This window comes from Podarcis bocagei (assembly GCF_964188305.1).
Source record: "Podarcis bocagei genome assembly, chromosome: 2".
Classification (NCBI taxonomy): domain Eukaryota; kingdom Metazoa; phylum Chordata; class Lepidosauria; order Squamata; family Lacertidae; genus Podarcis; species Podarcis bocagei.
In genome coordinates this window covers 82113495-82139276 of record NC_138126.1, presented here as the reverse complement: position 1 = coordinate 82139276, position 25782 = coordinate 82113495, and the positions used below count along the sequence as shown (strand labels likewise).

Below are 25782 nucleotides of genomic sequence, written 5' to 3'. Positions count from 1 at the left end.
ACCGTCTCAGCTCTGCACTCTGATACAGCAGCAAGGTTTAACCCCTGCCAAAATAACCCCTGTTTGTGTGAATGGGTCCATTTTTCTTACCCTGTTGTGTGGAACAGGGTTAATGCTGTGTTGCTGGCTGCAATGAAAATCGTCTGACGTAGCAAGTTCCATCTGCACTGGGCGGTTGGCAGGAAGGTAAGGGGAAAAAGAGGGAGCTGTAAGTCCAGGGGAAAGGGGTAATGGGCCTGCTTTTAGCGTTGACACTGCCTATTGCTGGCTCCAGCCTCACCCACTATTGGCCTGAGAGAATGCCAGCCTTGACACACAATATGTTCTGCACTTCTTGTTTAGGGTTTAATTTTCACTGGAAATTCTGTACTTCTACCCTGAAAACTTCTGATTTAATGTTTTTATTTTACAAACTGGTCAGTGGGTCTACTAATGGTCTGTTTGGATGGTTTGTGGAAAGGCAACAGTAAATTTTATAAGACAGGCTAACAAGGCTGTGGCTTAAGCCTTTGATTTCATGGCACAATGCTGGTGCAGTCTTATCAATTTTCCTGTTTAAAATTCCTCAGTGGCATGGCCAATTCTCTTCACAGGACTGGGTTTTGATGACAGTGCTGGAGCTGAAGGAAAATGTTATTAAAATATGAGATATATGTGCTTTGATATGTAGAACAAAAATAACTTTTTTAAGCGGCCCACTGAGATCCCTCACCATTTTCAATTGGTTTGTGAGGGAATAAAATTCTGAGAACCTCTGCGTTAGTTGATAGCTGTAAGCAGGTGCCAAAAACTTTTTATTGAGATAAATTATTTCAGTGAGGAACCTTTCCCACCTGGGACACCCGAATCCACAGAAATGTTTTATTCAGTGTCTTCATGTATTGTTCCAAAATTTGCATGCTTCAATGCACAGTATATTTGCAGTGTGAATCCACCCTGAGAATTATCCCAATCAATTCCTCTTCCTTGGGAATGCTGGGAATTGTACCTCAGCAACTCTCAGCACCCTTAAAAAACTACAGCTCCCAAGATTATATGCGGGGTGGGAGCTTTGAATGTATAGTGCTGGTGGAGCTGTTTGTACTAAAGCCACAGCAGTAAGGCCAGGCTGGTTTGTGGCGGGGAGTGGTCATCTAAGCTATTAACCTAGATTGTATTTAGTCTCTGGCTGCCAGTAAGTAGCATTGGTGGTGTTCTTCCATGTATGTATGTATGTATGTATGTATGTATGTATGTATGTATGTTGGGCAGTGGGTTCGATTCCAGAACTGAAATAGCTGGCTCCTATATATTCCTGCTGTTTCATCCTTCAAGGGGGAAAGGGGTTCAGCAACCGGGCAACTTGTAAAAATGGAGCACGCTATCCTTGTGGTTGCTGGGAAACTGGTCAACATAGCAAGGAATAACTCTTAGGGGCAGGGAGATTGTGTTGCACTCTCCCTGCAGTTGGTGCCCAGCTGTTTCACCATCATATATTCCTTCTTAATTGCTTTGGGAAGCGGAGGGAGGGAGGGAAGAGGTCACTGGACCCGGCTCTTCCCACCATCAGTGTCTGGGTGTTTGTTTTACGCTCAACCGCAATCCCTGTCTGCATTCAGCAAGGGCACAGGAGGTTCGTCTGTTAAGCAACATGGAAGCAGGCAGATTGCAGAGATACATAAAAAATAAAAAAAATCAGACCTTACTGTCATTGCTGGCATTCTCTTGGCATTCTCACTGACACCTTTCTGAGTCCTTTCTCTGAAGTGCCGCTCTACCTTAAGTGTATGCTGCCTTACAGGGTTTTTAGCTCTGCTATAAATGCTATTTGTAGGATTTTGGAATGAAGAGGGGTGCCATTTGATTCCAAAGACTTGTTAAGGGAACGATGCTGGGAGGGTGTGTGTGTGTCATAAAGAGAATACTGGTGGAGTTCCTGTTTCTCCTGCTCTCATCCCTTTGGGCCTAGTTGGTTGGTCTGTCTCTCATGTTGGACTGGAGTCTGGAGGCTTTTTTTTTTCTTCTGTTAGAAACTGGCAGCCATCCTCTTGGCATCAGCTTATGGAACGGGAGCGAGGAAACGAAGACTTCCCTTGTTTTTGCTGCAATTTAGGGAGTGATTTTGCACAGCTTGTTTTTAGATTTATAAATGACAGCCGCCAGGTGGTGAGGACCCTTTTTCCCAGCAAAGAATGCAAAGCATTTGGAAAGGGCAACGGAGGGTTATCGGGAAGAAACCTTCCGACCTTCACCAGCTCCTTCCAAGAAGGAACTGTCCCTAGACTAAGATTCACGATGCCAACTGTTGCCAGTTAGAGGTGGCGGAAGCAATCTCTGTTCTCATAGCAGAACTGAGTCAGCAGTTTGGGCTTGCTTTGTACTTTTTGTTTCCTAGCAATTCAAGGGAGAAGCCTGATGTTCCAGGGAAATAGTTGTATCATATCTAGGAGAGATACTTGTTGCTTTGTTTTCAGTGATGGAGTTCATTGCTGCTCAGTAGACGACTTCCTAGTGCACATGGCATGCTGACATTTGGCTAAAGTTTCCCCCCCAATATTCAGAGTTGTTTGGCAATTCCAGCTGGAAAACTCAATGCTAGAAAAAATGTTTTTTCCCTTCTCTGGTGTTTCCAATCCAGCTCCCAACGAAACCATGGATTGGATCCTGACTTAGTCATACTTGAAGTACCAATATGACTTAAAAGTTAAGTCATGCTTAGCTAAAGATTAGTATACTCATGGCTAAGTCTGGATCCAGCCTTAAAGTTTGAGATATCTATGCAGGAAATGTTTGTGCTCTCAAAATGTTTCCTTCACCTTCCATTCCCACATTTCTTCTTTGTTTCAGCTTTCCAAATTTGTTCCTGTGTACTCACCTTGGTGTGCTTTCCCTTTCCTAAGCATTTCTCTCAGGGTGTGGGTTCAGGTTTGCTTTATTAGAATGCTAAATACGTGCTGCCACCCATACACACTCCAGTTGATTGTGATGTGATATGCAGAAAAGGAGGGCCACACCCTGAGATGTCTCCATGGGATCGTGAAGTTGGAGTTGTGCAAGTTTGGAAACACCTCACCTCCCGCACCCAGAAGAAATCAAGTCATGTGTTCATATACTGAATGAATGGAAATACATAAATTCAGCCATGCAACTATTTTTGTCAAAAGTCTAGTACAAGGGTGGGGAAACTTGGGACCCTCCAAATACCATTGGGCTCCCAACAGCCCCAGACAGCAAAGATACTAGTCAAGGATGATGAGAGTTCCAACCACATCTGGAGGGCCAGATGTTTCCTGTCCTTGGAGTATGGATATGGAGTGGCTTGGAAAGGGGATATGATGAGGGATTGGTCAGCTTGCCCTAACAAGCTAGGGTTGCTATGTGATGGCTAGTACCTAGAAACAGGAAATAGCATGCTAATTGAGGACAGGATGCTGGACAGACTGTATCAGTTTTGAGATGATTATCCGTGATTCATCACACACAAACTATTTGGGACAGAGATAGCCGAAGAAGGCTTCAGGCATCACAAAGAGAATGGCAGCTGCTTTGTGCTGCTTGCCTTCTATACATCTCAGTTCCATCCATGATAGAGCTTCCACATTTCCTCTCATCAAGAGTCACACAAGATCCTAATGTGGGGACCGCTTGTGCAACTTCCTCTGGAAGAGATGGGTGTATTTTGGTTGTGGATGGACAAGCACAGGCAGGAAGCCCAAATAGGAAAGGCTGCTTCATCCCCATGCCTGGAACCACGTTAAGGTCCATGGAACTACAGTTATCATGGGTCATGTGATCCCATGGATACATTCTGTGACATGATATAATTTCATAACTCCTGAGCAAAAAGTGATATTTTTACTTTCCCAAAGTCTCCTGTGAGGTGGGTGTTCCAAAAGCAAACAGTAAGTTTAGCATAGGCTTGAGCCTAAAGCCCCAATTTTACAGGAAAAACTTGTAGCTGCTTCATTTGAAAGCTCACTGCTTTTCATAATGTTCCATATGGAAAGGGATGGTTAAATACGAAAACTGCACAATAAGAGGTTTTTGCTTTTAATAATGTCTTAAGTCTCTGTATACATTCATCTCAAGTTTTGGAAAGGATTTAAACTATTTATTAACATGCAGTTTTCTTCCCTGTATTCCAGGTTAGTTAGTAAGAACAAGAGCAGAGCTAGCCTTACTATTAGGCTAAGTGAGATGTCTTCTTTGGGCAGCTGGCTTTGGATGCCATGAAAGACCAGCAAAAGATTGGCAAGATGCATTTGTGGGATTTTTCTGCCTCTAGTGCCAAAATAACTGGCCTTGCGCACCATGTGCATTGACTTGTGGGGCAGTCATTTGCTGATCATTCTTAAGCAGCAAAATAACATGAGCTGGTCAGGAGCATTGTGTCTAGAAGGGCTGGCCAGACGAAGCTTTATGATGCTGTCAAGGATAACTTGGGGGCCTGGTCTTCTATCTGCAGGTGAAATGTGGTGGTACTGCACTGATGGTTAAAATGATACTCAGCAATAAATCCTATCTCATGCTTGCTTGAACTATTTACTCAGCAGTAAATTCCACTGAATCCAGCAGAACTTAAAATGTGGTTAGGATTTGGATAGAACTTGGAACTATAGAATTAAGCAAAGATTAGCCTTGAGTCTTGTATAGGACATACTGTTTCATAAACTGGATGCAACACGAAAAAAGATTCGTACTAGATATTTATAATGCCTTTAGTTACAGATAGGTAGCCGTGTTGGTCTGCCATAGTCAAAATAAAAAAAATCCTTCCAGTAGCACCTTAAAGACCAACTAAGTTAGTTCTTGGTATGAGCTTTTGTGTGCATGCACACTTCTTCAGATACGTATCTGAAGAAGTGTGCATGCACACGAAAGCTCATACCAAGAACTAACTTAGTTGGTCTTTAAGGTGCTACTGGAAGGAATTTTTTTTATAATGCCTTTGTCACTATCTGTCTCCTATTGGGGATAATGTTGGCCTACCTAAGGGCTTTTAGGATTACTTTGATGTATGTGAAATAGTTTGAGCATTGGAAGTATGACATAAATGGTAATTTCATATTTCTCTGTGTCCACCTATTTCTTCAGTTGTCCACCTAGGTATACCAGGTATTTGCAGGAGAGGGTGGGGGCTGTGCCCTTGTCATCTTCTGTGACAATCATCTTCAGCTCAACTGTAAAGCCGCCTTGTGCTTCAGATTGTTGCTCCCTACTTGGCTGTAGGCACTGCTGACCCCTCTTCAGGAAAAGCAAGATGAGAGGATTAGCTGTTCTGCATCTGATCAGACCTGTTCTTCTGGGCAGCTGCCATTTGTTGATATAGATGAGCAAGCAAGCCCAGATAAAAACTTATTACCTTTATAAAAGGTAATACAAATGGCCACAGTCTACTCTATAGAAGACTCCCCTGTCTTTCCCATGGCAGTACCAAAATCTTACCCCATTCCTGCGCCTCAACGTCCCTTGACCAGTTCCTAATGCAATCTGTCCACTTCCTGTTTTCCTTGTAAACAAGTGGTGCTGCTTTTAGCAACATTGCAACACCAGAGATGTAGCCAGTTATTTCTGCTTGGCTCTGCTTATGCTGGACTTCCCAGTTATAAGCTGCTTCGGGTTTTTGTTTTTAAGCAATTCATTCATGGTGGTGCCGTAAACCTCAGTTTGGACACAACACCTGCTTTGGTGGTTCTGTAAGTACGGAAAAGGGAGCTGCTGGATCAGGCCAGTGGCCCATCTGGTCTAGCCTCCTGATCTGTCAGTGGCCACCCAGATGCCTGTGGGAAACCTACAAGGAGGGCAAGAGCCCAAGAGCCCTCTGCTCTCCTGCAACTTCCAGCATTTGGAATGCAGAAGCATTCCTGCCTCTGTGGAGGCAGAGCCCAGTCATTATGGCTAGTAGCCATTGATGGCCTTCCTCTCAATGGATTTGTCAAATTTTCCTGTCACTCCTAAGCAGGCTACACTGCATAGAAGAAACTGCTTTACACCAAGTCAGACCACTTGCCCATCTCGCTCAGTGCCAACTGCCCTGCCTAGAGATCCCAGGGATGAAACCTGGACCTTCTGCATACACCAGCACACCCACCCGTGTTTGCCTCCCTCTACAACCATGTGACCCAGTTCATTCACAGGTACATGAGGTCCTTTCATAGGAGCTGCTTATGATGCAGGACCAGCCCACACTCTTTGGCCAAGTCATTTCTCTGAGCTGGCTGCCATCAAGTCCAATGAGTGTGTGAAGGAAACTTTTTGAGAACTAGGTTATCATGATGGAGTTAGTTCTGTGGAAGGGCACCCTCTTTTGGTTTGGGCCTCGCACTGTTGCATTCCTAGTTGATATTTCAAGGTTGTATTTGCCAGCTTTTAGCTGTAGTCCATTTAGGGTATGGTATGAGAATGCAAGACGTCAGGATGTGACTTGGAGAGAGAGCACATTCTTGGCTGGAGCATATTATGACTACCTCTTGTTTGGAATCCTCCTCCTCCAGTGTCTCTCAGCAAACTTGCCACTCAGTCTAGCTTAGGCACCATCTAGGCCTTCATTGACTTAACCACAAGCAGCCCACAATAGCTTGCTAAAGCAATGAGGATATAAGGATACACATTACACATGTATATGACAGCCTGAGATCACAATCAGATAGCAAGCATGGCCATCCTCTGGCCCAGGGACATGTGGTCCTCTCAGATCTTCCAGATCCCATCAGCCTCAGCCAGAATGGCCATTGGCCAGGGGTGGTGAGAATTGTACTCCAGCAACATCAGGAGAGCTTCTTCACCCTTGCTCTGACCTGACTTGAAGCAATAGTAGCCTTATGATTGTAGATTGTGGCCTCTGCAAAAGAGGGAAAAATTAAAGGGATTTGAAAACATGTGGAAAGCATGCCGCAATGTAGAGAGTGTGCACTTTGTAGGACTGTGAAGTAACTCTGGTAAAGAGGAAATTTTCAAGTTGTAATCACTAGTCCACAGCAGCAACACATAGTTATTTCCCTTCCTGTAACCCTCTTGAGGTGTCGCTTGTCTGAAGGGGGTAAATGCAGTGAAAGGGGCAGAGGTGTTATGCATCTCCAACGTTATGCAGCTCCTTCTACTCCTCCTGTTGTCCTTTGGAGGTGGGGAGCCTGCTCTCCACATGGAGGTTCCCGGCGTGATTTAGAACCCTGGACCTTTGACTATGAAGGCCTTTGACTATGAGCTGCCTTGCACAGGCTGGAGGACTCGCCCACCCACTCTGCAAAACATCATGTAGATTTCTGCGTGGCCTGCCACTAATCCAAAGCAATTTGTCTCTCCTGCCCTCCTCCTCCATTTTGAATAGGAGCTCCCATTGCAACCTATTTATTTTCATGGTACAGAAGCTGCCTCTCAGATCCTGGAGAAACCCCGTGAAAAGAGAATGTTTTCTCCATAGCTATCCACCCTTTCCCTTATAACCCATCACCAAACTCTTAACTTGCTTCTTCTTGTTTTATGAATCTCAACCAACAGTAACTAATTTTAAGGAAGGGGGGGGGGATGATATTATTGTTCCTGTTGTTTAATCCAAGGATGGAGGAGCCATGGTCCTTCAGATGTTGTTGAGCTCCAGCTCCAATCAGCCCCAGCCAGCAAGGCCAATGAAAAGGGATGTTGGGACTTGTCATCTGGCAACATCTGGGGGGGGCGGACACAGCTTCCCCATCCCTATTTTAAGTGTTCTTTCTTGGGGACATTAAGACTCTTGCTCATGCACATCCCCAGAGTTAGTAAGCCATAGCAAACACGTATATTGTATGATTATAAAAGCAGGAGTGGGAGGTTCAGAAGCCTTTGGCACCAATAGGAACAAACATTTCTACTGAATTTCACAAGCATCAGTATTTGAGAGGGATTTTCCAGGAGTTGTCATCCTTGCCCTGCCTTGTGGATTTTAATCTCTATGGTTTAAATTAATAATTAATTTTTTCCAATAAATCAACAGTTGCTTGGCACTGCTCAACCAGTTGAACCACTTATTTCTAGACTACCACCTGTCTACAGTTGGTTGTGAGTCTTCTCCCCCCGCCTTTCATAACTATGACTACAATAAAGGGGAAACAATTATCAGTGCTTTTCTACACAAGTGTTTTGCTGTCGAGTATGAATCTTGGCAACCTAGGATCCATTTCTGATATATCAGGTTTATATCCCCGTCCACCATTTTTTTGCAGTAGGTTTCTCCCCAGAGAAGAGCTGTTGTGTTAATATTGAATCTTCCCTGTATGTGCAATGCAAGGTGGCTTCACACACGATTTTTCAGAAGGGAGTTGGTTGTGGGTTATGTTTTAATGCCCAAGTGTTCCAGCTGTATTGAGTGTTATGTCATCGAGCATTAACCCTTCCTAACAGTAGCGTCTATCCCCCCTTGTAAGTCAAATCTTACACAAGGAGCTGGGCAGCTCGTGGTTTTCTCTAGCCCACCAAGTGGGAAGGGTATGACTGAGCTGGCCTTGGTTGCAAGCCCAAGCAAAACACCTGTTCAGAGAAGCTAAGGAGAAGCTTTGGCCATTGGCTAGGCCTCCTTAGGGAGTCATCCTACATGACATATAAGAATGCTTTGAGGTGAATGAGGGATAATCCTGCATTTGCACAACTGGGTTCTGTTCATCAAAATGCAGAAGACTCAAAGCTGGATATCTCGATGGAAAACCACCTGGGGAAGTGAAAGCAGGCAGGGAGGCACCAGAAGGGCTGAGCCCTGTTTTCTGCCAGCTTCCAGCTACCTAGCCAGAGATCCGGTATAGCCTTATCTGACAGCAAAGAGGGACTGTTTGCTCTGCAAATAGAATAAACCAGCTAAGTGTCAAAATGAGGGTCCAAGGATCATGTGGAGTGTTGGAGTAGATGTACAGATGCCAATGGGAAATCTGGCCTGTATGCCTGTTTGCAATAATTTTAAAGGAGACAAAAATATATTTCCTCCATCCTTATTTTCTCCATGCACTGGAGCCAACTCCAGGGGCTACGGCTGCTTCGACACCCACAGTAGTATACTTGTGGGGCTGGGCCCTACAAAGTCAATGGGCAAAGTTGCAGCCCTTTGTTTCGGGCACCCACAATCTTTGGTGCGAGGTGGCATCTATGTCTCCATGCATGCACCCAAGGGGTGGCCTACTTCAGTATTAACTTACTGTACATGCCCAAATTCTTGCACATGAGCTGTAAGCTGCCAAAGTGCCAAGTGGACCCTTTCGTGACATGCAAGGATGAAGCATTTTAAGAACTTTGCTGTGAACATGAACACAGAACAGCCAAGCAAGCTATGCTAGGCTGCCAGACGGAGTCTGAGCCCTCCTCACTGGTCTGCAGCCTTCCAATACAAGGTCCTCAGGTTTGTGTTGTGTATACATTACACAGCAGCAAACACAGGATTACCCAGCAAGTGAGGCATCCAATTGGAGCCAACCTCAGGCCTGTAGGACACAGCCTACAAGGACATGCTTGTTCCGTTTGCACATGATATTCTAGGCATGTGTCTAGAGATACATAATGTGTGAGGAAGCCTAGACTTCCTGAGGAATGTTTTCTTGAGGCTTAAAACATTTTCTAATTGGAGGTTGAAGAATTTATTGGCGTGTGCATTTGCTACTCAAAAGGTGGAACGTTAAGCGTTATTCTTCAGCAGACTCTTCCTATTCCATGAGAGTTCAGAGAAGTGGAGAACCTTTTATCAACATTACCTCATAGGCCACCTTCCAGGGGCTGTGTACCAGTGGTGGGTGTGGCCAAAGCGAGTGTGTTCTCACACCCACCCACACACCCCTATCCATCCTCTATCCAGGCAAATGAGGGATCACCACAGATTAAGGGCACATTCTTGCCTGATCACAAGCTTGCCTGATGGGACAATTCCCCTCCCCATGTGCTGTTCTAGGGGTTCTCCCACCTCCATTTTTTTTGGGGGGGAGCCCCACTGTGCTAGCAGATGTCCTTACACAAGGCTTCTGTTGATGGGATGCATTAGGTGAATCCTTCCCAGAGAGTCCACTCTTGCCCCTGTAGATGTGTTGTGACTCATGACTCCCCTGTGTGTAGACTTACTTGCTGCACAACCACTTGCACTGTTTTCTAATTGGAAGAGAGTTGTGGTCCTTGGGGGGGCCTGGCAGCAGAGGCTGTGGCACTTATTCGCAGCTGGAGCCTTCTAAGGTCAGGTGGACTGCTATTCAGGTTTCATACCAAGCATACTGAAAACGCTGAATGGAAGACCGTTCTGCAAATCCACCTCTGGGCTCCCCGCCTGACTCTGTGCTTGAGGGAATCACCCCCTGACTCCACTGCCTACATGCCAAGATCTTTGAAATCATAAGCTGGCACCCTGCACTGGAGGCCCAAGAACAGAATGAGGAAGTGGGCAAGGCTGCATTGGAAGAAAGGTGCGACAGAAGAGGAGGGGAACATTTCACCCTCCCCCCCTTTTTTTGCAAAGGCTGCATGAATGTACGCTGTTGGAGGGCGGCCTGCTGGCTCCTGTGGCTCTCTGAGCTTGCCTGGCGCACAAAGGGAGAGAGGAGCGCCCCAGAGGTCTATGGTGTACATTTGGCTAAAAGCTTGTAGCAAGAGCCCTAGAGACTGTTTCCAATACACTCCGAGCAGATGGCTTGGAGAAAGGGCAATTAGGCTATAATTCTCTGCTTAATTGTATGTCTTGCGCTTTTCCACTGTAAGGTGGAGGGGGAGGGAGGCGAGAGCAGCTGAGGGAGCCAAGCTGAGCGTTTAGAAAGGAGCTTGCCTTTGCCCAAACACACAATAATCCCTCTGACCCAGGTCCCTCCCACTTCATACAAACTGAACTCGACTCCACTTGCCAAATGATTTACTCCAGGGTTGGTTGGTTTTATTGCTGCAAATGCTCGACTCCCAGGATATGTGTGTGTTTCCCCTCCTCCAGTCTCCTAACATTTCATAGCTAGTTAAAGGAGCAAAGTTCAGCATTGCATGCAAAAGGTAAAAAAGAAGCAGCTATGGGGCAGGCTTTGGAAAGAGGTGGGGGAAGCACTCCCTCCCCCTGTGGGATCAATTGCAGGGCAAGTTCTAAAAGGCCAGAGACATTTAGCTTCCTGGAAGCATGATTGATGTATATAGTCTGTAGGGGGAAATGCTTTTGGCCTCGGCTGTATGTACAGAAATGTTCAAGTCCTGCCTGCATCCAACCAACCCACTCAGAGTAACCTGTTTCAACAGTGAACAGGCCTCCATCCCTCCCTTGTTGCCCTGGACACCTTTCATAGCTGCTGGAATTCCACACACAGCAAGTCATGTTAGAGAGAGAAACCCCCCCTCCCCGCGGAAATTCCCTCCTCTGCCCATCTGCTAAAGGCACAGGATCCCCATCGTTCTCTGCACATGCCCACTTTCAACTCAGAACCTGTCGTTAGTACTTGGCTGCATGAGGACATTGTGGGCCTAGCTGTCCCCGCCTCTGGGTGGGACAAGACTTTCAGCTGGTGCAGAATCCTGCTGCCTTCCTATTGGAGGGTTGGGTGGCCCCAGCTGCACTCTTGGACACTTTGCCTCCTCATCACTTTCCTAACAGCAAAAAGTGGTTGGTTGATTTTCTAAAGCAGATTTGTTGCACTAGGCAACAGAGCACTTTAATCACCTTACCCAGGGTGAGATAAAAATCCATTTTCCCCTTTTACCAGACACTAGATATCTGTGTTCTATAAAACACAGTGGCATTGTTCTTCTCATGACTCTGTAGTGCTATATATCATGTTCTGACTTCAATATGAGTAAGGATCAGGAGTTCAAATGGTCGTTCATTTGATATTTCTAATATATAAGCCAAGAATGTGGAACAAGCATTGGGCAAGGGATCACCTCATGAGGATACAGTGTGCTCCAAAAGCGATGGCTGGAGGTTATTGCCTTGCCTAGCTATTGCCTTGGGTATCCTGACTGGGTGTGACTCTGATGTCCTGGTGATTGACATTGTGCAGCCGCTGCTATCTTCTGTAGCATCCGCCAGATTCTGTGGAAACTGCTGTCAATGCAGAATGGAGGAAGAACCCCTGGGGTCCTAACTAAGGCAAACACAGGGAAGTCTGCTCCTTCTCAACTGCCCTTTGTGGAGAAATGCGCTTCTTAAGTTTTGTAAGGGGCGAGGAAAGCAGGGAAAGGATCTGCTGCCCCTCCCCCCCATGACGAGGGTTTAGGACCCATTTGTCTGTCCTCAACTCTCAAACTACTGGGAGGTAGGGATCAGGGAGAAATTATTTTCAAATGCATGTTCCAAAACAGTAGGCGAACCGAAACACAGCCACCTGTCAGAATTCACACTTCTGCGAATTTTGCAGGCAACTAGTGTTTACAAAACGAACGTACTAGGGTAAAGTATGAATATAAAGTACATAAATTAATCAAAATCACATGAAAAATGTATTACATTAGAGAAAATTGCTTTGCAAAAAAAGTGCATATTGGGTAAAATAGCATACAAAAATGTGTATGTTATGAGAAATTTGCACTAAAATGCAAAAGAGGATTTAAAATAATAACAATAATTGCAAACTAATGTTAAAAGTGTGCAGAACTGAACTCGAGAGTAACTGGGAGAAACTGAAATGGACAGAATCGTTCTTCCCTATGGGAGAAATGCAAAATGCCACAAATGTTGGGCTGACCTACTCCAAGATAGCTTGGATGACGAATACCCAGCAGATTTGCAAAGGGTCCATACTTTGACCCAACCCCCATTTCTGTTGTGCAAGGAGGTTGCTGGCAAGAGAGTCTGCTGCCGTGCTGTTGACTGTGCCAGGCATGCTTGGGCAATGCCTCGCTCCCCAGGGTGCAGCTTTTTCGCCTGCCTGTCTCCCTTCTCCTCCTCCCCTGCCTGGCATAGGCGTGCCCTGCTGATAGAAAGCCCTGCCAGGCAGGAGAGGAATCAGGGGAACACCCTGCTTTTCATGCCTTCTGCTGTGAAGGAGGAACAAGTTCAGAGGAATGAGTATGCCAGTATGCAAAAGGTGGTGTCCTGCACTGCCAGCTCATACACTTTAATCTTGATTTCCATCATTTTGTGGGCTTGTAGAAACCTGAAGTTCCACGTGAAATTAAGAGCTTCAGATTTCATTTTTAAAATGCTTTTGGTTCTCACAGATGCAGAGAAAAAGGATTAAAAGTGGGATTAAAAGCAAGTGACCTAAATGCTCAGAACACAAAATGCAATTTTTTTTTAAAAAAAAAATCCTTTATCCATTTTATTCTTAAAGATAATCATCTGAATTTTTAAAAAGCCATTTCATTTATACAGACAGACAAACAGAGAGGGAGAGAGGAATGATGGCTAGGAGATAAGACTGTAGACCTTTTGCTTGGAGTGGTGGTAGAATGAAGTGAGGTATTCTGGGTCACATCACCCTTCCCCAACGTGGTGCCCATGCTGGCTGAGGCTGATGAAATTTGTAGTCCAAAACTCCAGGTCGGCAAGAGAGGAAGGCTGGAATACATTGAAAATGGTAGAGCAGGTTAATATAGTAAAAGGAAGAGGGCTTGTCTTTATTTCCATTTTTAAATTTTAGATTCTATGGGGTGGTTTTTAATATATATATTGGGAGAGATTCTCCAACATCAGTTTAGTCAGGTGGGGAGAAACGGCATTGCATCCTGCCCCTTTTGTGCCCCCATGTTTGCAAATGTCTCCTCCTGTGCTCTGCTTCTCGTTCCTAAGCCCCATCTGGCAGCATGCATTCTCATTCATGCGCACAAGGCAGGCCTGGCAAAATAAGCTTGTGGCGATTCAGCATTTGCATGGTTTCCCTGAAATGCTGATTCAGCCCATGTGGAGGAAAGGGGGGAAAGGTGGTGAGAAACATGCCATTCTGCTGGATCGTCATTCCTCTGCTTTGTCTTTGTGCTGCGATGGGTGAAGGGCAGGCAGATGAACCTCTCCAGGGCAAATGCTCGCCTCTTGCACAGAGGGGCAGGGCATGCGACACACATACCAGCTCCACAGGCATGTCTTTCCTAATCAAGAACAGCTTGTTGCATTATCCGCCCCCTGACCACCCCTTGACGTTGCCTCTAAGATGGTTTGCTGCTTAAATTTAACCGAAGGCGGGTTTGAGATCACATGGGCCATCTGCAGACAGTAGGTAGCATCACAAATGTGCAGTTTTCATTTGTGTTGCAAAGGGCTCTGTTTTGAGGTGGGGTTTGGTCACATACCAACAAATTCAGGCAGTGCAATTCTAGTTGATTGGGAGGTCTTTCACAAACGACTCTCCTTCCCAAAAGATCAGGCTTCTTGCAATAAGGGAAGTGGCAGAGAAGTGCGCTAGAAATGCAATGCCCCTAATCTCCAGAATGAATGACAAGTAGTTAGCTTCATCTGCTCCTCTGCAAGTAAGTCAGGATGGATGCTCAATAACAAGAGTTTGAGAGTGCTCAGAGTATCCAGACATTTTGTCTTAGGACAGCATTTATACTGCTGAACATCACATTTTCAGAACACTCCAAACCAGAATATTTTGCTGCTAGGAAAATACTATTCCCATCCACCCTTCCCCAACCTAGTGCAATCAGTTACAATTGGGAGTGCTGCAGGGAATGTGACTGAACAAGTATCACAAACACCTATTGGACTGTGCCTGTACCATCACTGCCTTTGCTTATTTTTAAAGAACTTCTTGAAGGCCACACAACCCTCGGCTGTATCATGCATATACTGATGTGCTCCCATAGTGCAAGGTTCTTGTTTCCTGGTAAGCATGAGCATGGCTATCCCTACCTTCACAGAAATGGTGGAACAGTTTTGCCTAGCTGCTTTCTGACTCACCCATTTTGTGGAGATGGGATATTGTGCTATTGGCAGCAGATCTGGGTTAATATTTAGTATGGGCAGCACTTAAAGATTCTGTATCTGATTGAGCAAGTGGTCTGATTCTATCAGAAATATATTCCCCAGTGTTCAAAGGCACCCCCTCCCAATGTAAATGTGCAGAGGAATGCAGCTTCAGTTACACTTGCATCCTATTCATTTCAGCTAGCATATCTCATTGATTTCAGTTGGTGTTTAAGGATACTGATCTTTCTCTGGATTGAGAGAAATCTGTTTCTGGTGGTGGTGGTGGTTTTGATTATCTTAAAATCTCTATAACTGACTCTGAATCTTTCTTACAATGAAGAATATTACTAGTCCAAACCCACTCAACAAACTGCTAGCTGAGAACGTACAAAGAGGAAAAAACTTCTTCCACAAAATCATGGAGAAGGTAAGATGATGATTCGATTCATTTCAATACCACTTTATATTTTTAAGAAAAATCTCAAAGCAGTTCACAGCACATTAAAACATCAATAAAACAATCCAGAATAACACATTACTGAAGAAAGTCAAATATAAAATATACAGACAGAGCAACACAATTAACAGAAGCTAAAATATTATCTTAAAGATATCAAAATAAAACATTACAAAGGTCAACTACAGAATACATATTTAACACAAACAAAGTTAACAAAAAAATCTTAGACATTTCAAAAGAGAGCATATCTGTCTGCAATGGCAGGTTCCATGCATGTATGTGTCTTGAAGAAAGCAGACATCCTTCTTTGCAACATCCAAACATCCCCTGATATTCATTTGGGGGGCTGGGAGTTGCAGCATTCCTGCACTTGCTGCAGGAAATGGGGACACGAGAGAGAGCTCAACCAAGGCTAATTGCCACACTGTGTCCTTCCTCCATTGGCATTTACAATCGGTAGCGGCAAAGACCTCTAGTACAATTGCACCATGTTAACTTCCCATTGGACACTGGTACAGATTGCTGCAGAGAGTGACCTTTGAGAGTGACCATTTCTCCTCTTGATAAGCGCTGACATTGTAATGCATATCTCCCCCCCCCGCTGCTTCATGAGGTTGGCCATGCATAAAGTGGATTTATGCAATGAACGTTGGTCCTTGGGGGTGGATGGATCACTGTGCTACCAACCTCAGTCTCCATTCAGCCAGTCCCCACCTGCATGACTTCTTTCTTACAGCCTTTCCACGGGGTGGTCCTGGCTGCCCACCTCCTCCTCCTTAGGCTGTTTTGCCCTTATAGGGCAGGGAGGAAGAGAGTGCTAAGCTTCGCCTGTCATCTGTGCCGGCTCCACCTCCTGTTGTCTTCCCTGCCCTACCATGCCCAATGGGCAGCAGATACCACTAAATCAATGTGCATCCTCCGTAGAAGACTCTCCACAATAATGTTGGCTATGGTTCTTTCCTTGACACGGGGGCCATGCTACATTGCTTGAAGCTGCTATTGCATCCATACTTGGCTGACTTCTCTGTGGGCCTTTCCACACTTCACTATTTATAGTGGAATAGTTGCTGAAGGGATTTTTATTTTTTTTTAGCGGGGGATGACATGTTGCCACAAGATGCCCACATCCTTCAGCTAGTATTCTGGAATAATGTTTCCAAACCCCACTTTTTCTGCTACTGCAAAAAAACCAACAAAAAACAAACAAACAATGTTTGTGAAAGATTTAGAAAGGATCCCCAATATTTTCATTTGGGTGGCATGTGTCATCCTGCATCATCTTGCCTTTTGTGTGGAGGGAGTCGCTTGGAAGATGCCTGTTTTGCATCACTTCCCTCTGGCTGGTATGAGCTGCTAGGGTGTGAGCTCAGTTCAGAGAGAGCTATGGCACTGAGTCAAGTATTGCCCATGACAAGAAAGCTTAGCTGCAGACAAAATCCCACCTCAGTAACCAGGTTAGCCATATCCCAGGCAGACATGTAGTAGCTCTTCTAATCTATTCTCCCACTAGATTAGAATTTCGGAATACTAGGCATTATATATCCCGCCCCCCCCCAAAAAAAAAGCCACGAAGGGGCTCATAACTCTGGCATTTGCTGGCACAAGGGCATGTTAAGAATGTGATGACAACTAGATAACTTTTCTCACTTTAGGCACAACCCACCATTAGTGTGGAAAGGAAGACCCCCACACTCACTCTTATAACAACAACGTGAGCAGCGGTGCGCTCAGATTCACTCTTAAAAATGTTAACTCAAACAGCAACTATGCCACTATGAATGCCAAGTGTGCAAGGCCCGTGTGTTGCCAAGAAGGACCACACCAGCCACCTCAGCGCTTCTGCAGCTACAACTGTTGCTCTTAGTATCTCTACCAAATAGAAAAGCAAGAGAGTTCCAGATACAGGAAGAAAGCCTTGCCGAAGTGCTGAGCACTGGCATATACATCAGCTTGCGCGAGGCAGAAAGCTGTTTGGAAGGAACACTAGGAAGTGGAGCTAGTCCTGGAGGCTGCAGAGGGCGAAGGACGTGTCTGCTTTTGCGCCTGTTTACTCTGATAACCACGGGTGCAATTCCATCTGTGCCGAGTGCATAGCCTTCTGAGCTGTGTAGATACCAGGTTGTCACTGGAAGGTTGTGGCCTCTTTGGGGGAACTATGACACGGAGCAGAATCAAATATCACACTTGAAGGGTCATTCCGGATATTTTTCATGCTCGTGCCCAAATGGAACCCAAATTTAGCTGCACACAGCTAAATGGATTTTGGGTGGAGTTTGGGTTCCATTTTAGTACCAGCTGACGGCAGTGCACCCCATTTGCCGATCAGTGGCCTGTGTGACTAATGCAGCTGTTTTTGTTGTGCATTAAACCATCCCTAATGACAGAGCCTTGCATCTGGACGAAGTGTGGGGGTAGCAATCTTTGGTGACTAGAGAGGCATGTATCCAATGCTTCACTTGGACCGGCCCCCTCCCTGCATCATCATATCCTTGCAGACAAAAGAGCCAGACTGAGGAGGGATGACGTGTGCCTCTGATGGACAGAGAAAGAACAAGAGACAGAGATGGTTGGTGCACTTCTAACTGGGAACTCATAGAATCATCCTGCTGCCCCAGCAAGAACTTCAAGCGGTGCAGTCAGCAAATGTACACTTTTCCTGGCACTGACTCATTCCTCTCCCTCCTGGCAGCTGATGAGGGTTTGACTCACCAAAGCGACTCAGTTTCTGAGGCTAGTTGCGGCTTGCTCTTCCTTTCGCTTTCCCCCTTGCCCGTCCCCCACCCCCCTGTCAGATTCTGCCCTTGGTCGGTGTCCCACTGCCTCATTCCCAGGCGGATTCCTTGCGCTTTGCTTGCTCCACTGAGCAGCCTCTCTCTCAGGCCCAAGAGGGCAAAGGGGGACAAGTGGAGATTAATGGTAAGCTGCTTGCTGCAGCCAGTTAGGGAAATGCTGAGGAGATTGTTTGACCATCATCGCTCCCAGCTGCCGGCCAAGTCACATGACACCAGGCCTTACCAGAGAGCTGAAGGTGGGATTAGATACGTCAGTGTCAGATCAGAGATGTGGGGATTGACGAGAGCCAGAAATGAATGCTTCCATCAACGGGGCTCTTCTGCCTCAGCCTTCCTGCCAAGGAGTTTTTTGGCCCTGCCTAATGCAGCACACAAACATCCCCGTTCACAAGTCAAGGACACAAACTGGTGAAATCACAAAGACTTCAAAGTGCAGAGACCCTTAAAAACAGTGGCAGTTAAGCCTGGGGCCATTGCACTGCAGTTTGGTTTGCTTTGCTTTGAGCAGTTCAGGAAGCAAAGTTACTGGTGCTGAGACCCTGGAAGCTGAAGCAGTACATTTTTGTGAAGAAAACATGGCTGGCAAAGCTGTTCCCGCTGCTAATCACTTCATAAAGGGAGACTTTCCAAAGCTTTCCATTGGATGAAGTGTCCTGTCATTTCTTTCTCATAAGAACACAGGAAGCTGCTTCTTATCATTGGGTCTATATAACTCAATATTGTTGACAGTGTTTGGCAGTGGCTCTCCAGGGTTTCCCCGACTTGGAATTACCAAGGGATTAAACCCATTGCCTTCCGTGTGCTCTGCTTCTGAGCAACAGCCTTTCCTTGTCCATCTTTCACTTGGGTTTTCCTTTCTTTCCATTTTTTTTAAAAAATCATTTATTAGAATTAATTTCTTTTACTTCCATGGAAACGAACTCCAGGCTGATGGCCCTATTATTCAGTTGCAGTGAAAACCAATAAAAGAGAGGAGGAAGCAGATGTTGTTTTTGTAAATGCAGGCTCAGCAAGATAAAGATTGCTTCCAAGTAGGGCCCTCCTAGTGGCCACCATTTGCTGCTTTTCCCATTTGCTGCTGAATGTTTAAAAAAGAGAGAAAAGAATAGGGGGAGCAACACACTGTTCCCTGCTGGCAAAAGCTTTTGCTTTTACACTATTGCCAGATGAGAGATTTTGGCTAATATTGTCTTTGAATCTTTTGATGTATTTTAATTTGGTATTGGTTTTTCTTTTCTTTCAGAAATTGTAAGTTGCTTTGAGACTATATATATATAGCAATAATTAAATAGGCAGCACATTCCTCTTCTTTCTTATAATCTCTTTCATATAACATGCCCTCTCTCCACACAGTGGAGCATGATGGGATCCAGCCAGGCTCCCTCAGGTTGACCTCCTCTTCTTCCCTGCTTCTTACCCTCTGCCAAGTTCTGCTTCTTTGAAGTGCAGGTCTACATCCACACGCCCAGGTATATTTTGTTCTTCTTTTTAAGGCAGAACCATAAAATTTTGAAATATTTAGCTACATACCCCCCTCAACATCTAATGCCACTGCTTGTTCAAGATGGAGCCTCATTCACTAGATGAAATTCTGCCTCCAGAGGTTGCTTGCTGTAATCCAGTCTTCCTCAACTTGGTGCCCTTCAGATACTGTTGGGCTACAACTCCCATCAGCCCCAGCCAGCACAGCCAATAGCCAGGGATGATAGGAGTTGTAGTCCAGCTGGCTGCTCCTGCTTCACAGAGTTGCCCATGTGATCTAGAGGAGAGGGAGGAGGATGCAAAGAGGTGTGGCTGCTCCTGAATTGCTGAATTGCCCAAACACCTCTGCCCTCCCTGGCTTATCTCACAGATCCCTACTTTTGCCTGCAAAAAAGAAGGATCACAGAGGCCTCTCTTTAAGCAAGCACTGCCCAGATTGGTGGCTTCTGCTTCCCAAACAAATGCAGCTTCTCATTCTTCCTTTCCTGGCAGACCTGCTACCTCGGTGGTGATTCAGTTTCATCTCTAAAAGAAACAGCAGGATGGCTTGGGGCTGGCAGGTGTGGCCTCCATCTGCAATCTTGGGCATGACTCATCCTGCCGAACTGGCAAAGGGTGACGAATGTGAATGCCCCTTGCCAGGTGGCACATTCGGAGAAGGTGTGTGTGTGCGCTCCTGATGGGATCACAGCCACGGCGTAGCAGGAAGAACACTGAAGGGCGCACCGCAAACCTGCTTCCTCATGCAGGCCTCCCCCCAGCCCTGCTTCTCTGCTCTGTTTGTGTGTGGTGTGCTTCTGCAGCCTCAGCATGTCGGAGCATCCGTGTGTCAAGGAACAAAGAGGGGAGAAAGAACATGAAAGAGCAGGGCAGGCCCAGCAGAGTGAAAGAGAGAGATTTGCAGAGCCAGAGGCAACCTTCTCTCCTAGATAGAAGAGATGGCTGAGAAGCTAGAGAGGGTTTCCGTCTGAGCCACAGAGAGGGCAGCACAATGAAAGCATATTGATTGAGGATAATGAGAAGATTGAGGAAGCAGATCGTAAGCTAACAGGATATTAAAAGAGACCAGGGCGAAAGCCTATTCAAAACCCCCATGCCTTTTCTTGAAAGAGCATGAGCACATCATATATAGCCTGAGGGTGTAGCCAGGATCAGCAAAAATGGACAAAGGGTAAATACATGGATTTAAAGCCTCTAGTGGCTATTTTAGCGGGGGGCAAGAAAGGACACAAACTTGTATCATTGTATAACAGATGCAATGCTTTGCTTCCCATGGTCGGGTCCCAAATTTGGGCTTAGAATTGAAACATTTCCTCCCATTGTTTCCAATCTGTGGTGGAACTGTTAAGCATTACAGTATTTAGAGGCTGGACATATATGGCAAACTCAGAGATCACACGAATTTCTCGGATGCATACATGCAAAACCAAAGAAACAAACAAGTGTTTTCCGTTTGTAAGGAAACTTTGACAAATGAAGACAATGTTCTCCAAACTTTCTGCCCTGCACAGCAGCCCCCAATGGAAAGAACTTGTTCACACACTTGTATGTGTGAACTGCTCTCCCAAACTGAGGGTATTTGTCTGCATCTAACAAACCTAACAGGGTACATAAGCCCCATTTCCCAGGGCTAAAGCCAAATTCTAGCTATTGAGGATTAGGGGATGAGCTATATGTGGGTGGCAGATTATAATATGGCATTTCCCGTGCTGCTGCTGCCTCCATACCAGCTGATGCAAACATGTTATCAGATGCATCCACAAGGGGAGAGACTCTTTCAAGCCTGTTTATTCCTTTTTGGGAAGATCTTTTCTGGGTCTCCAGTGCTCACTGGAATGCTGGTCACTTTTACCTGTTCCAGGAAACAAATATATATGATGCTGTTGCAAAACGCTGCCCACCTTGCTGAGGGCCCAAATTTCACAACTGTGCAGAAACTCTTGTTTTGTGACCCTCGTGACAAGTGGCTCTCTCCAGCTTTGGTCCTGCCACCAACAGGGTTTCCAGTATCTGGGAAAGCTTCCTTGCAAAGAAGTACAGCCAGTGCTTTTAAAAAAAATAATGTTTAGGGCTACTCATATTGTTTCAGGAAGTGTGCTTTTCTCCCCTAACCTTACCCCCTTTCCTAAAGGAGATCCATATTGTATGCTATTTCCCACCTCCCACTGAGCTCCGCTTGCAGTTATTAATATTTCTGAGTACCCTGAGACTGTGCAGGAAGGGTTCCACCAACACCACGGTCCCTAAAATTTGAACCGGATCCCAGAATGCAAGCGATAGTAGAAATTCCCCACCTCCCACTGGGCTAGGCTTGTGGTATTTTCCAGGGCCATGAGACTGTGTAAGCACAGGAGGAGTGACACCATTTTCTGCAGTCCATCAGATTTGATTGCACTGCCTGAGAAACCAAATATCCGTCCTCCAAGGAAACACAAGCACCTGGGACCGTAAGTGGAGCTCGGTTTGAGGTGTGTGAAGGGAAGCTGCTGGGCGTTTCTAGTTGAAACATACCATCTGCCGACATGAAAGGGCATTATTAACCCTCCCTGTGCAGCCCTTCCTCGCCTGGCTGCTGATCCTTTCAAAGGAGATGATTAAACCCCCATTCCAGTTATTAGCTAGCTATTAACAGCTACCTGACTGCAACACAGCAATAATGGCCCTGGAAGGATTCCAGGCCAGCAAGGAGCCTTATTATTTCTTTGGTGTCTCAGCATCAGGAGGAGTGCTGGGCAGAAATAAGCTCTGGGGGCTAGGAGGGAAGGCTGTGCTGATTGACTGGGTGGGGAGGGGCAGTAAACAGGCAATGTCTTCCTCTGCCCCACAAATCAAACTTCAGCCTGGCCAGCGCTAGCGAAGAAGGGTTGTGGCCATATCTGCCCCTTGAAAAGCTTTGAAGCAGAGAGAGAGAGAGAGAGAGAGAGAGAGCGAGAGAGAGAGAGAACAGCAGCCACCCCCTCCCTACCCACCCATCAACATCGTAATTTATTACTTATACCCCGCCCATCTGACTGGGTTGCTGCAGCCACTCTGGGCAGCTTCCAACATATTAAAAACACAGCAAAACATCAAAGGTTAAAAACTTCCTGATACAGGGCTGCACGCTGCCTTCAGATGTCTTCTAAAAGCCATGTTGTTGTTTATCTCTTTGACATCTGGTGGGATGGCGTTCCACAGGGCAGGCACCACTACCGAGAAGGCCCGCTGCCTGGTTCCCTGTAACCTCACTTCTCACAGTGAGGGAACCGCCAGAAGGCCCTCGAAGCTGGACCTCGGTGTCCAGGCCGAATGATGGGGGGTGGAGATGCTCCTTCAGGTATATTGGGCTGAAGCAGTTTAGGGCTTCAAAGGTCAGCACCAACACTTTGAATTGTGCTTGGAAACGTACTGGGAGCCAATGTAGGTCTTTCAGGACCGGTATTATATGGCCCTGGCAGCCACTCCCCGTCACCAATCTAGCTGCCGCATTCTGGATTAGTTGTGGTTTCCGAGTCACCTTCAAAGGTAGCCCCATGTAGAGAGCACTTTCCCACTTGCCCACCTACCTTTGACTACCTTCTGACCAGGAAACCCAAGCTGGCATGACTTGCAGGATTTATTTATTTGGACTGACTATTGCATTTTGCTTTCCTCTTAGCAGAATATTTGTGTGGGGGCGGGCTGTGTTTAATGAAGCAGGAAGCAAAAGAGTTAGTGGGATATCCATTATTGGGTTTAAATTGTAACCTGCCCTGGAACCTTAGAGTGATGGGCCACACATATATAATAATAATTCCCAGAAGCCTGTTCCATGGCTTCTGCTCCATCTTGCTTGAAGTCAACCCCCCCTCCCATTTCTGTGAAGATGCACAGAGACCCACCCACTGGAACCTGGATGAAACAGGTGCAACTCTACAATCTGTATAGGAGGGAGAAGGGGAAGCAGCTTGGAGTGAGGCCTTGTTGAGCCTGATCTTGTTTTAGAGAGACTGCCCTGGTGAATATATGCAGATCCTGGAAATTCTTGTGGGCCTGACTCACCCTTTCCCACAGGTGCCTCTCCTTCTCCCGCCCTCCCACACACTGGCTTAGTTTCTGCTCTACTTGCCCCACCCTCAGGGACTGTCACTTTGGAGACAGTCACACTCAGCGAGGCAGGGAGTGGGTAGGAATGCCCTGACGGGGCAGGGTGTATTGTGGGATTGGTGCTGCTCACACATGCCACTTTTTTTGCAGTGTCCACATGACATTTGTCGGCCAGTCATTACCCCCCCCCCCCCAATTTAATCCAAATTCACCCTTTGCACTAAAAATCCAATACAGTGGTACCTTGGTTCTTGAATGTAATCCATTCCGGAAGTCTATTTGACTTCCGAAAAGTTCAAAAACCAAGGCCCGGCTTTCAGTTGGCGCAGGCACCCCGGAAACAATAGCTGACACCTGCATCGGACGTTCGGCTTCCGAAAAACATTCGAAAACCGGAACACTTACTTCCGGGGTTTTGGTGTTCGGGAGCCGAAATGTTTGAGTACCAAGGCGTTCGAGAACCAAGGTACCACTGTAAATATATTTAAACAATTCTACCAGTGACCTGTTTGTGATATTAAGCCTCTGTCTGGGAGAATCCAAAGGGAACATTGGTGAAGTGTGACTAGAGGGTCAAGCAGGCCTTATAAGGTGAGGCATACTTTATGGACAGTGCTAGGGCAAAAACAGGCAGCCACATGCATGGAGTGAAAAGCTGCAGTCTCCTTCTAGCTCGCCAAGCTAGTCAGTCAAGTTGATCTGGCTGCTTACAGTATTATGAATGGGGATGCTTACCACCCGACTCCTCTAAGAGGACAACGGCTGTCAGGTGACACATGAAGGCGTGTGCAGTATTTTAATAAAGTGGCAGGTTGCCTCTTTGAATTCAAAGCCCATCAAGCCATTAGACCATAGTGGTTAGGGTGCTGGACTAGGACCTGGGAGATCAGAGTTCAAATCCCCACTCAGCCATGAAGTTCACTGGGTGACTTTGGGGTAGCCTACCTCACAGGATAAAATGGGGAAGGGAATAAGTTTGTATACTAACTTGAGCTCCTTGGAGGAATGGTGGAGAATTAGAGATAGACAGATAGATGATAGATTAGATAGATAGATAGATAGATAGAACGGAACACAGTTGTGCTTGTTCCCAAAACTAATTCCCAAGACAGTTCTTCTTTCAAAACGTTGGTGTGAAGCTCTCCACAATGATGCATCTGGATAGATTGCATTGTACAGTCATACTTACAGAACTGTATGTTTTACAAATACCCTTATCTTTCAGAACTTGTCACAGTATGGCTTGAGAACAAGTTTCAGCAAAGTGTTTTGAAGGCAATTAAATATTTCTCTCTCCTTCCCACCATACACCTTTCCTCGTGCTCTAGGGTGAGGGTAGTCAACTTGATGTTGTTGGATTCCATCAGACCCAGACAGCATGACCAATGGACAGGGATACTAGAAGCTGTGGTCCAACAATATCTGGAGGGCACCATGTTGAGTTCCCTTTGTTCTAGGGCAGTAGTAGGAAACATACGGCTGTCCAGACATTGCTGGCCTACACTCCCATTGTCCTTGACCATTGACCATGTTGTCGGGGTCTAATGGAGTCAAGCAAGATCCTACATGCCACCGGTTCACCATCAGTGCTCCCAAGCAAATAGCTATGCAGCTATGGAGAGTTCTCTGGGCAATATTCATCAGTCACTAGAAATGCTGAGCCCTTTTCTTGACTTTAGAACGTAAGAAAAACCCTGCTTGATCCTGGTTCTTCTCTCCAATAAGAGGAATGTTTGAACAGAGAAAGAAGATATGAGCTTCATTTCATCAAAACTGAGGTGACAGGAAATGGTGTAAGGCTGTTGTAGTCACAGATAGGAATGTAGGCCTGTTTCAATGGCTCTTCAGTGGATCGTTGGGAAAAGGCCATATGACTATGGTATGAAGCAATATCACAAGTGGCCTGAAGATTGGTACGGGAAATATAAGTAGTCAAAACATGGCCACAGGCAACCTGTACTTTGCTGTACCTTAACCTTTTGAGCCAGTTCCTCTTTGTACACAGTTCTGGGATGAATCTCACGGGGGACTGCTAAGGGGCAAAGGACTCTTATCACAGCTCTGTGTCACTGATGACTGAGAGGAGATTATTGTGCTCATTGTGAGGCCTACAGATTGATGGGAGATTTCTGCAGAAGCCACAGGTCCCTCCCAATAACAACCAATCCAGATAGAAACATTCAAGCTCT

The 25782-nt window shown here is 46.0% G+C and overlaps 1 long non-coding RNA gene across 1 annotated transcript; it reads right to left on the bottom strand.

Moving 5' to 3' along the window:
• Nucleotides 1-13195: 13195 nt before the first annotated feature.
• Nucleotides 13196-21731, bottom strand: LOC308579320. The gene is made up of 2 exons (XR_014004412.1): nucleotides 19577-21731; nucleotides 13196-13447 (listed from the first exon to the last, which is right to left on the bottom strand). It is a non-coding gene; the product is annotated as an uncharacterized lncRNA (long non-coding RNA).
• Between the last annotated feature and the right edge of the window lie 4051 nt (nucleotides 21732-25782).